We start from the raw sequence: 11,274 nt of genomic DNA, 5'->3' as shown, positions 1-11,274 counted from the left end.
GAGTACTGTATATTTCTGCTTGCTGCATTACAGGAAGGACGTGGAACGTTTGGAAAGGGATCAAAAGAGATTTACAAGAATGTTGCCTGATTTTGAGAGAAGGTCTTATAAGGAAAGTCTGAGGTCGTTTCACTGTTTTCATTCGAGAGAAGAAGGATGAGAGCTGTCTGAATTGATCTATATAAGATAATCAGAGGGTTAGATAGGGTGGACAGTGTTATGAATATTTAAGTGTACTATACCTTCAAGAGAGTTGAAAGGCTGGCCAGAGTACTGGAAAAAATAAAAAATGTAATATTTGGTCAAACAGCTAGCAGTATCTGGGTTTCTATCAGACAAATTCAAATTCAAATTCAGCCAATCAGTTTAAATAATGTGCCAAGATGCCAAATGCTAATCAAGTTTGTATTTAGTGTTTTTAAAATATTAAAACCAATGAAACAATCCAATCTTTTGGGGTATAAATATCAAACATTTTGAACAGTTGGTCAGAGCGGCAAAGAGCAGCAAGCCGCTAACAAGTCCAGCCTGGCAGCAGAAAGATCTGCTCTCTGACAGGGACCTTTATCAACCAAAGACCTGGGAAGCAGAATCCCCAAGAATAAGAAAAGAAGACAGGAATATGGAGAAGAATTGACAGCTGCCTGGTTTTGAATTAAGAGTTTTTAAAAAATCTTCATCAGGATTTTTTGATCGGACTATTATTATTGAGGTGGAGGTATCCGTGTGCATATCAATCTATTGGTGCGTAAAAACGGCGAACTTGCAAAATTTTGGGCAATACCATGATGACCTTTGAAAAGGTAAGGTGCTTTTCGGTGATTAAACAGACGAACGAATGTCTGTGGGTAAGCAGTTTTCAGGTGCCCAAATTGACAGAATGGATCAAACCCGTTCAGTTTTCAGGCCCAAACAGCATTTTTATCCAGGCAACAGTTCAAATGCTGCCAATTAACTTAAAACGGCACTTGGAGATTAAGGATCCATTTTAGCGTTAACAATATGAAACCAATCATATACTAAGAATTTCTTGTGTCAAGGAGATATATATAACAGAGAGGCAATTGGGCGAGGGGGAGAGTCCACTGCTAGCTGAAAAAACGATGACAGGGAAGTGTCATCTGTGAAAGAAATATTGGGGTCTCACAAAAAATCTCCATGCTCTGCCTAAAAAGCTCTATCCATCAATAAAGGTACACAACACGCTGAGCAAATATTCTTGAAACCAGAAAACAACTGGGAAGGCATTTCAGACAGAGAAAGACGAGGGAATAAGATACAGAAATTTCAAGACAGTCCATACTGGATGAACTTTGAGAGACTAAGTTTTAATTTTACTCTTAGTAATAATGGATTTATGAATGGAATCCGCATTAGTGAAACCGCATATCAGGAAAATCTTGTTTTTTTTTCCGGAAAACGTAATTAGTTACAGAGAGATTGTTCAGTTTGTAAGTGATTTGTTCAGTGTTAAAATTAGAATCATGGAATACGTAGAGTAGGGAAACAGGTCCTTCGGACGAACAAGGATCACACTGACCCTCCAAAGAGTAAACCACTCAGATGCATTCCTCTACACTAATGACTATATTTACCCCCGACTAACGCACCTAACTTACACATCCGTGAACACTATGGGCAATTTGGCATGCCCAATTTAAGTAACCTGCACATCATTGGATTGTGAAAGGAAACAGGAGCACGTTTTTGAGCCCACGCAGACACGAGTAGAATGTGATAACTCCACAAACACAGTTGCCCGAGGTTGGAATCAAGCCTGGGGTCTTTAGCACTATGAGGCAGCAGTGCTAGCCCCTGAGGCACAGTGTCACCCTTAGACAAGCAAATAGTACTTGTTAATGACAGAATGCGTGAAAGGATTCCATTTCATTGAACCATTCCTTTATAACAAACTGGGTTGTCAAAAAGGAGGTAGGTTACATCACTTGTCACACTCTCTTCGCTGGGTGCATTGCTTTTAATTATCGGATGGATGTTGACCTCCACTTCGTTATATTATAGAGAGTTCGAAGTGGGTCAAGTGAATGATATATTGGTATATGGGGCATAGCAGGAAACATGTGTCTGTGTTTGAATAGATTGGTGATTTGAATGAAAAACAGTGCATAAATCCAATGGAGAGATTGCAAAGCTGAGGCACAGAGGAATCAGACACCTGGATAACAAAAAAAAACACGTTGCGTGCACATCATAGGGAGGCGATATAAATTTTCAAACCTTTTGAAAGAGAATACATTCAGGAGTAGGGAAGACATCCTACAGTTTTGTAGGGAACGGAGAGCTGAGGGCCCAATGACATGAAAAGCCGTCCGGAGAAGATTCACTCAACTGATTTCTGTGAGGAGCATTTATCTCTGGAAGAACATCGTCAGATTGGCCTTGGATCAGGTGGGGTTTAGGCAAATGACGCATGATCCCTTTTAAACCCATAATATTCTCAGTAGTCGATTCAAGTTGAATGCTGAAACAATATTTCAATTTGTGCGAGAGATTTCCAGAAATGGATGGACTCCTGGAAACTGGAGAATATCCCAGTGAAGGAGTTGGTGATTGTTTTAACCATCTCAAAGGGTTCTGCATCTGTGGGAACTTCCCTCCCAGAGAGTGATGAAAGGTAAGACAATGAATATTCTAAGACACAGTCAGACAGTTTATCGGCTATGAATTATGAATTAAAGTTATAGGGCATAGCCACAATAAGATCATCCATGATCTTATCACATGGCAGACTTGGTTCAAGTTGTCCAATCACTTACTCCTAATCTTAGTTTCTTTGTAGCTATTGCCTTTAGATACTGACAAATAATGAAAGCATTCTCAAGTGCAAAAAGGCTCTCCCTTTCAGAATGATGAGCACAACTTGCAAATATGATTTTAATCAGCACTGAGAAAGCACTCGTGGAAGTTTCATGGAGTTACAGAAAGATCAGATGCTTAGGTCAAAGTAAAAGCCTCATTAAAACTGCGTTAGAAATTAGACAGGTTAGAATGGATGCCGTTAATTGAGCAGATTCCTGTCAGTTGTTCTTGTAAGGTGAATTCCGTTAGCAAGACCAGCATTTATTGCCTATGTCTAATTTCCATTCAGAATATAGTGGTGAACCGCAGTGATCCTCGTGGTGCAGGGACACTAACTGATATGTTTCAAAGAGAGCCACAGAATTCTAAACAAATGACAGTGAAGGGACAATGATATTGATTCAAGCCAGGATGCTGTGTAATCTTGGAAATTGTATTCCTCCCCACATGATGCTCACAGCAATGAAAATAGTGGGACAATCTCTTGCTGTTCTTATTTTGGGAATGTACAGAGTGATGTAGTTAAGGTAATTTCTGAGGGAGCCTGAAGTAGCATTATAAACTCAGAGCTGAACTCTCCTTTTACGTACGCTCTGCCAGCTCTGCATGGTTTATTTATAAACCTTGTGAATAATTTAAGATGAAAATGTGTTGCTGAAAAAGCGCAGCAGGTCAGGCAGCATCCAAGAAGCAGGAGAATCGACGTTTCGGGCATAAACCCTTCTTCAGGAATGAGGAAAGTGTGCCAATCAGGCTAAAATAAAAGGTAGGGAGGAGGGACTTGCGGGAGGGGCGTTGGAAATGCGATAGGTGGAAGGAGGTTAAGGTGAGGGTGATAGGCCAGAGTGGGGGTGGGGGCGGAGAGGTCAGGAAGAAGATTGCAGGTTAGGAATGTGGTACTGAGTTCGAGGGTTGGAGCTGAAACAAGATGGGGTGAGGGGAAATGAGGAAACTGGAGAAATCTGAGTTCATCCCTTGTGGTTGGAGGATTCCTATGCGGAAGGTGAGGCGCTCTTCCTCCAGCCGTCGTGTTGCTATGGTCTGGCGATGGAGGAGTCCAAGGACGTGCATGTCCTTGGTGGAGTGGGAGGGGAAGTTGAAGTGTTGAGCCACAGGGTGGTTGGGTTCGTTGGTCCGGGTGTCCCAGAGGTGTTCTCTGAAACGTTCCTCAAGTAGGCGGCCTGTCTCCCCAATATAGAGGAAGCCACATCGGGTGTAGCGGATGCAGTAAATATGTGTGGAGGTGCAGTTGAATTTGTGGCGGATATAGAAGGATCCCTTGGGGCCTAGCAATTAGACTTTCTCATTGTTAGGACTAAATCTAAAGTTGCCCAATCTCTAATGGATTATGCTACGGTAAATTTAAACTGAGGAGTTGTGGATGGTATTAATTGTACATTTGTCATTGTACGTTCCCACTTTTGAACTTATGATGGAGGGAAGGACTTTGATGAAGCAGCTGGAGATGGCTTGGCCTGGAATATTTCGCTGCAGAACTGGGACCTTGTAATGCAGTACTTGGAGGTGCATAGTAAAATAGGGCTGAGTCAGCATGACTTTGTCAAGGAGAGGTCTCGCTGACAAGTCTGCCAGAATTCTTTCAGATGATAATGTGCAAGTTTGGCAAGGAAGGATGTGATTTGATTGGCTAATTGGGACTCTGCGAAATATGAATCTGCCTTAAATTGAATTTTGTTTATCTATTGAATACAAGTCGCATAAGTAGAGATATAAAAACATTTAAAAATGTAAAAAAAAAACAAATTCAGCACTAGCTAAATACAATAACGATGGTGGGTCGGGGGATGTGTTATTTCTGCATCATGTGGTAGCTGGAGACATTCACTGTCTCGCTCATCAATCCTAACCTGCGGTGTGACCAGTTCACTAAATGTGCTATCCACTCCTTCCTCAGCATCGCGGATGCTCCACAGTGAGTCCATCCGCAGCTCCAGAGCCATCATGCAGCTGGACACATTTCTTGCAAGTGTAAGAGTCAGGAACGACAGACACGTTCCTAAGCTCCCCCATCAAGCAATAGTCACATGCGACGCATCTGAGGGCCCCTGCCATTGTAAGTTTAACTTTATATGAACTAACTAAAACCAAACAATGCACTTAAATAAATGCAAAAGATGGATAAGATATAAAAACCTTACCTTACAGGATCGTTTTCTTCTGTTTAGTGGAGGGGGGAGTTAGGGAGATATATGTGTGGTATCTCGGTATAACAACATCTCAGATATAAATTAAGCACTAACCTTCCCAGCAGCCCTCGCTTCACTCTTCCTCCTCTCCCCGCCGCACTGGAAAAATGGAGGTCGTTGTCAAGCAGGTTTGGTTGAGGTGATAGATATCAGATCCTGTAATCACTGGACTGATTCAGAGGACTCTTCATTCCCAGTTAATGAACTCACTCTTAAGTATTTATTGTCAGGTCTGTCCATTTTAAAGAAAAAGTAATTGCCGGAGTTGTGCTGAAATGATATGTACATTTTCATGTGTCAAGATTATTCAATGTGCCAATGAGGTTAGGAATAGGATGGAGGTAGAGTTAAATACATGGGCAAAGAACTGGTAGAGGAGGCAGCAATTCCGATATGTGTATCATTGGGATTCCCGAGTCCCTCTCTCAAACAAATATCTATAATATTAATATAGCAGTGATATATACTCACCCAAGCTCCAAGTTCATCCGTCTTGCCTGTCATACTCCTCACATTATAATCAGTGTACTTCAGACTGCCAGGCTCATTGTGTTCAGTAACCTCTGTCTGTTTGCTGTTGGTCTTAGCTGTACTGGGATTAGTCACCAACCCCGCCTCAGTCGTGTACTTGTGGACCTACTGCTCTGGTTCCCACTGCTCCCCCCTCCCCCCAACGGCCACACTAGTTTAAACCCTCCTGTTTGACAACAGCAAACCTGCCTGCAAGGAGATTGCTGCCAGTTCAGGTCCATCCCCTTCTTCTTGCGAACATCCTACCGACCTGCAAATCCCAATGATCCATATATCGGAGATTGCTACCAATTAAGGTCCATCCCGTCCTTCTTGTGTATATCCTATCAAGTCAGGATCTGATGGCATTGGGCTGAAGTGTATTTATGTCAACGCAATAATTATTATGGGTAAGGCAGATGAGCTTACAGCCTGATTCAATACGTGGAACCATGATGTTGCAGCTCTGACAGGCATTTAGTTTGGAGAGGGACAGGACTGGGCGTTCAACATTGTTGTGTTAGATGAGATATAAAGAAAGGTAAAAGAGGTGGAGGAGCTGTATTACTAATCAGGGATCATGTTGCATTTGCACTCAGAGAGGTCGTACTGGAGGGCTCATCCACTGAGGCAATATGAGTAGAGCACAAAAATAAGATTGATGCAATTACTGTGTTCGGATTATACTATAGTCCGTTCAACAGCCACCGAGACTTTGAGAACAAATGTGTGGACCAGTTATGGAAAGGTGTAATAAAAACAGAGTTGTCATTTTGAGTGACTTCAAAATCCCCAATATTAACTGGGACTCCCTGAGAGCAAGTGGCTTACAACGGGGCAGAATTTGGTGCATCCAAGCGGGTTACTTGAATCGGTATGTGGGTAGTCCACTACAGGAAGGGGCATACTGGACCTCGTATTGGCTAATGAGCCTGGACAGTTGATTGACATTTTAGGGGGACAGCATTGTGGAATCATTTTGGAAACTCCGATACCTAAGAACATGGATAAGTCAGGACCTTTTGAGAAGCTATGGAATTGGAGTAAGGCAAGTTATGTCAGTATCAGGCAGGAGCTAGAGAGTGTTAATTGGGAGGAGTAGCTATCAGGCAAATCCACATTTTGTACGTGGCAACTGTTTATTAAATCCTGATTGAAATTTTATCTGGCGAACGTCCTCTCGACTGTTCGAATTTCAATCTATTTTATTTGAACAAATATTTTGAAGTCGCTGTATACCAGAGAACAGAAAGAGACAATGGATGATTGTGACCTGAGTCCTTCACTGAATCAGATTGTCTCTACAGGCACCTAATATTTTTATTGTGGGTCAGAGCACCACAGAATTAATAGAGAACAGACGGAAGCCATTCAGTCCTTCGTGCATTCACGAGCTCTCCAACTATGCAATCAGAAAGCAGAGAGAGTTATTGGAGATAGACAGAGAGATAGAGAGAGAGAGAGAGAGAGAGAGAGAGAGAGAGAGAGAGAGAGAGAGAATGAAATAGAAAGAAAGAATGTGAAGGGAGATGAACAGAGAGGAGAGAAAACGGAGTGACAGAGTGAGTGAGAAATGAAGGGGTGTGAAATGGGGATGAAATTAGGTAGATCAGGAGACAGCATGAGGAGACATAGACAGAAAATGGAAGTTTTATTTAAACATTTCCCCTGAACCAAAAGCTCTTTGTTTGGGAGCCAAACACTGTGAGCACCATGGTGATACTGGTTGCGATCCTAGATCATTTATCTTCTATAATATCACAGAGTTGAGTGGCTGACAGCTAAACAGAATCCAATAGACCAATTGACTGGCTCCAGAGAGAAGGTGGATTAATTTAAATCGACTGTGCCAACGGTAGCAGAACTGATAACCCCCTGAGACACTGTGCGAGTGACTGAGCCAGAGAATCTCAGTGAGGGGATCACTGTCAGAGGGGAAATCAGCATCTCAGCTGTGGGTCAAGTAATGACTGAAAAGGTTTGCACCCCACTTCCATGGTTTAGTAATCCACATTTCACTTCATACAGCTCGATATCATGAGGGTATTTTAACAATCTTATCTCTTTGTACATTTCATATTTTGGTTTGTCGAGAAAATCATTTTGACCCTGTATTTTCTGTTGAATAAACGCATATCATTTCTGGGTAAGAAAGGACCTGTTCTGATGGGACAGCCTTTATCAGATCCATGTTGGGACCAGAGTCCGAATGAATCGCTTAACTAGGGCGATAGACAGAGATGTAAATGGAAAAGTAGTGGGGGAACGGGAATCAGTTATAGGGGTAATTAGAAACCTGAATTAAAAGAGGAGGTAAGAGTGCAGAATTCAGGATAGTTTATTAAAATATCCATCACAGACATAAATAGGATAGAGTATCTAGAAATGATTAACAAACAAACTTCAAGCACACTGGAATACGAATGACAATGAGAGGAGAGATGGTTAATACAGGACTGACAGCGTTTTATCTGAATGCATGCAGTATGAGGAATAGGGTAAATGAATTTGTGACCCAGATCGAAATTGGCCGGTATGGCGTGATGGGCATCACGGAGATATAGTTACAAGGGGATCAGGATTGGGAGCTAAATATTCCAGGATATGCACCCTATCCAAACGATACGCTGGTGGGTTGATGAGGTGGGGTTGCCTTATCAGGAAGAAATGAAATTAAATCAATAGCAAGAAATAACATAGGGTCAGATGGTGTAGCATCTGCATATGTAAAATTGAGGAAGCAACGCAGTTGGTGTCTTATACAGGCCTCCAAACAGTAGTGAGGAGCTGGCCCATCAGATATATCAGGAGATAGAAAAGATGTGTAGGAAAAGCAAGGTTACAGTGATCATGGGTGATGTCAATATTCAGGGGGGAATGGGAAAATCAGATTGGTAGTAGATTGTAAGAAAAGAAATTCAAGAAGTGTCTACAAGATATTTTTTGAGTAGCTTGTGGTGCAATCCACGAGGGAACAGGCAATACTGGTTTTAGTGTTGTGCGAAGAGGCAGACTAGATAAGGGATCTTAAATTGAAGCAAGCCGTCGGAAGCAGCGATCATAGCATGGTTGAATTTATACTACAATTTGATAGGCAGAAGATAGAATCAGAGGCAACAGTACTTCAGCTGAATAAAGGCAACTGCAGAGGCATAAGGTAGAAGTTGGGTAGAATTGACTGGGAGAGTAGCCTTGCAGAAAAGAAAGTAGAACGGCAATGGCAGGAGGCTCTAAGAGTAATTTAGGAGACACAGCAGAGATACATTGCAAGGACAAAGAGGCATGGTACAGGGATGATGAGGCAACCATGGCTGACGCGGGAAGTTAGGGATAGCATCAAAGCAAAGGAGAGAAGTATATAATGTGGTGAAGGGCAGTGTGAAACCAAAGTATTGGGAAGCTTATAAAGACCAACATAGGGCAACAAAAATGTTTCAGGAGGGAGAAAATTAAATAAGGAGGTAAGCTAGCCACTTAGATATATAAAGTGCAAAAGTGAGGCAAAAGTAGATATTGGAAATGATGCCAGAGAGGTCGTGGTGGGGAACAAAGGAATGGCTGAGGAACTTTGCATCACTCTTCACAGTGGAAGATAGGATTACTTTCCCAAAAAAATCAACAGAGTGAGGGGAAGAACAGAGTATGGTGGTCATCAACAAAGAGAACGGGTTAGAAAACTGAATAGCCAGAATGCAGATAAATATTCTGGACCAGATGGACTACACCCAAGCCTTGTGAGGGAGATAGCTGAAGGTGTAGTGCAAGCGTTAGTTGTGATCTTTCAGGAATGACTAGAATCAGGAAAGGGCAAAGTGGACTAGAAAATCTCTAACGTGACACCCCGTTTAACAAGGGATTAAGGCAGAAGACAGAAAATTACAGGCTGATTAACCTAACTTCATTTATGGGTAAGATTCTGAAATCCATCATGAAGGATGGGATTTCTGAATACTTGGATGTAACTGGTAAAATAGGGCAGAGTTAGCCTGGTTTCATCAAGGGGCGGTCATGCCTGACAAACATACCAGAATGTTTTGAGGAAGTACTGAGCAGATTAGGAGAGCCAATGGATATAATCTATGTGCACCTCAAGACGTCCTTTGACAAATTGCTACACTGGAGGTTATAGAGAAAGGGGATCCATGGTGTCAGAGGCAACATGCTACCATCGATTGAAGCCAGCAGAGAGTAAGCGTAAAATGTGCCATCTCACGATGGCAGTCAGTGACAAGCATTGCTACAAGGCTCAGTGTTGGGAGCACCAAATTTCACCTTATACAGCTAACGATCTAGATGAAGGAACAGAGGGCACTTTGGCTAATTTTTAGTATTAGAATCACAAGAGTGTGGAAACAGGCCTTTTGGCAAAATAAGTCCTACACCAATCCTCCGAAGAGTAATCCAAGCAGACCCATCTTCTGCTGACTAATAACGTAATATCTGGGCAATGTAGCATATCCATTTCACCTAATCTGCACATGTTTGGACTGCAGCAGGAAACCAGAACACCCGCAGGGAACCCACGCAGATATGGGGAGAATACACAAACTCCAAACTAGCATTGACCCGAAGTGGGAATCGAACCTGTGTCCCTGACACTGTACTAACCACTAAGCCACCGTGCCACCGACAGCACAAAGATATGAAGAGGGTCAGATAGCATTGAAGAGGTAGTGAGCTTGCGGAAAGTTGCTCCACTGATTCTCCTCAGCCTCCCAAACCTCTGTACTTGAACCCCACCCTTCCTACCACAACAAGGTTAGACCACCATGGTCGTTAACTTCCACCCCACCAACCTCCAGATAGAATCATCATCCTTAACTATTTCTGCTACCTCCAGGCAGACCCTACCACCAGAGATATATTTCTCTCCCCACCCCTATCAGCATTCTGCGGAGACCATTCCCTCCACAACTCCCTCATTAGGTCCACGCCCCAACCCCCCAACCAAGCCATCATCCACTTCTAGCACCTTCCCTTGCCATCCCAAGTTGTGTAAAACGCGCGCCGACATCTTCCCCCTCAACTCCATCAAAAGCCCCAAAGGATCCTTCCACACCCCGTAGACATTGTACCTTGCCCATTGTTCCCTGTCTCCTTTACATTGAGGAGACAGGATGTCAACTTTTGGAACGTTTCAGGGAGCATCACTGGGACAAGCACACACACACAAAATGACCCTACCACCCTATGGCCGAAAACTTAAACTCTCCCTCCCAATCCGCCAAAGACATGCCAGTCTTGGGTCTGCTCCACTGCCAAACCCAAGTCACCGAACTCCTGGAGGAACAACATCTCATCTTCCACCCTGGGACCGTGCAACCACACGGTATCAATGTCAATTTCACCAATTTCCTCATCTCACCTTCCCCACCTTATCTCACATCGAACACTGCAACTTTGCACTGTCCCTTTGAACTGTCCAATCTCTCCATCTTCCCTGTCCTTCACGATCACAATCCACCTTCATCGAACTATCGCGTTCCACGCTACCATTCCCCAGTCTCACGGCCTCCTATTTATCTTTCAGCACCCTTTCGCCCACCCTCCTCAATCCTGACAAAGAGCTTATGTCTGAAACGTTGCACCTCCTGCTCCTCGGATGTTGCCTGACCGGCTGGGCTTTTCTAGCACCACACTTTTGGGCTGTGATCTATTGCACCTGCAGTCCTCACTTTCGCCTGCAGAAGGATGTGGGCAGTTTGAGAGATTTGGTAAAGAACTGGTCAACAGAGTA

This window comes from Chiloscyllium punctatum, chromosome 16 (assembly GCF_047496795.1).
Source record: "Chiloscyllium punctatum isolate Juve2018m chromosome 16, sChiPun1.3, whole genome shotgun sequence".
Classification (NCBI taxonomy): domain Eukaryota; kingdom Metazoa; phylum Chordata; class Chondrichthyes; order Orectolobiformes; family Hemiscylliidae; genus Chiloscyllium; species Chiloscyllium punctatum.
This window is presented reverse-complemented; position numbering follows the sequence as displayed.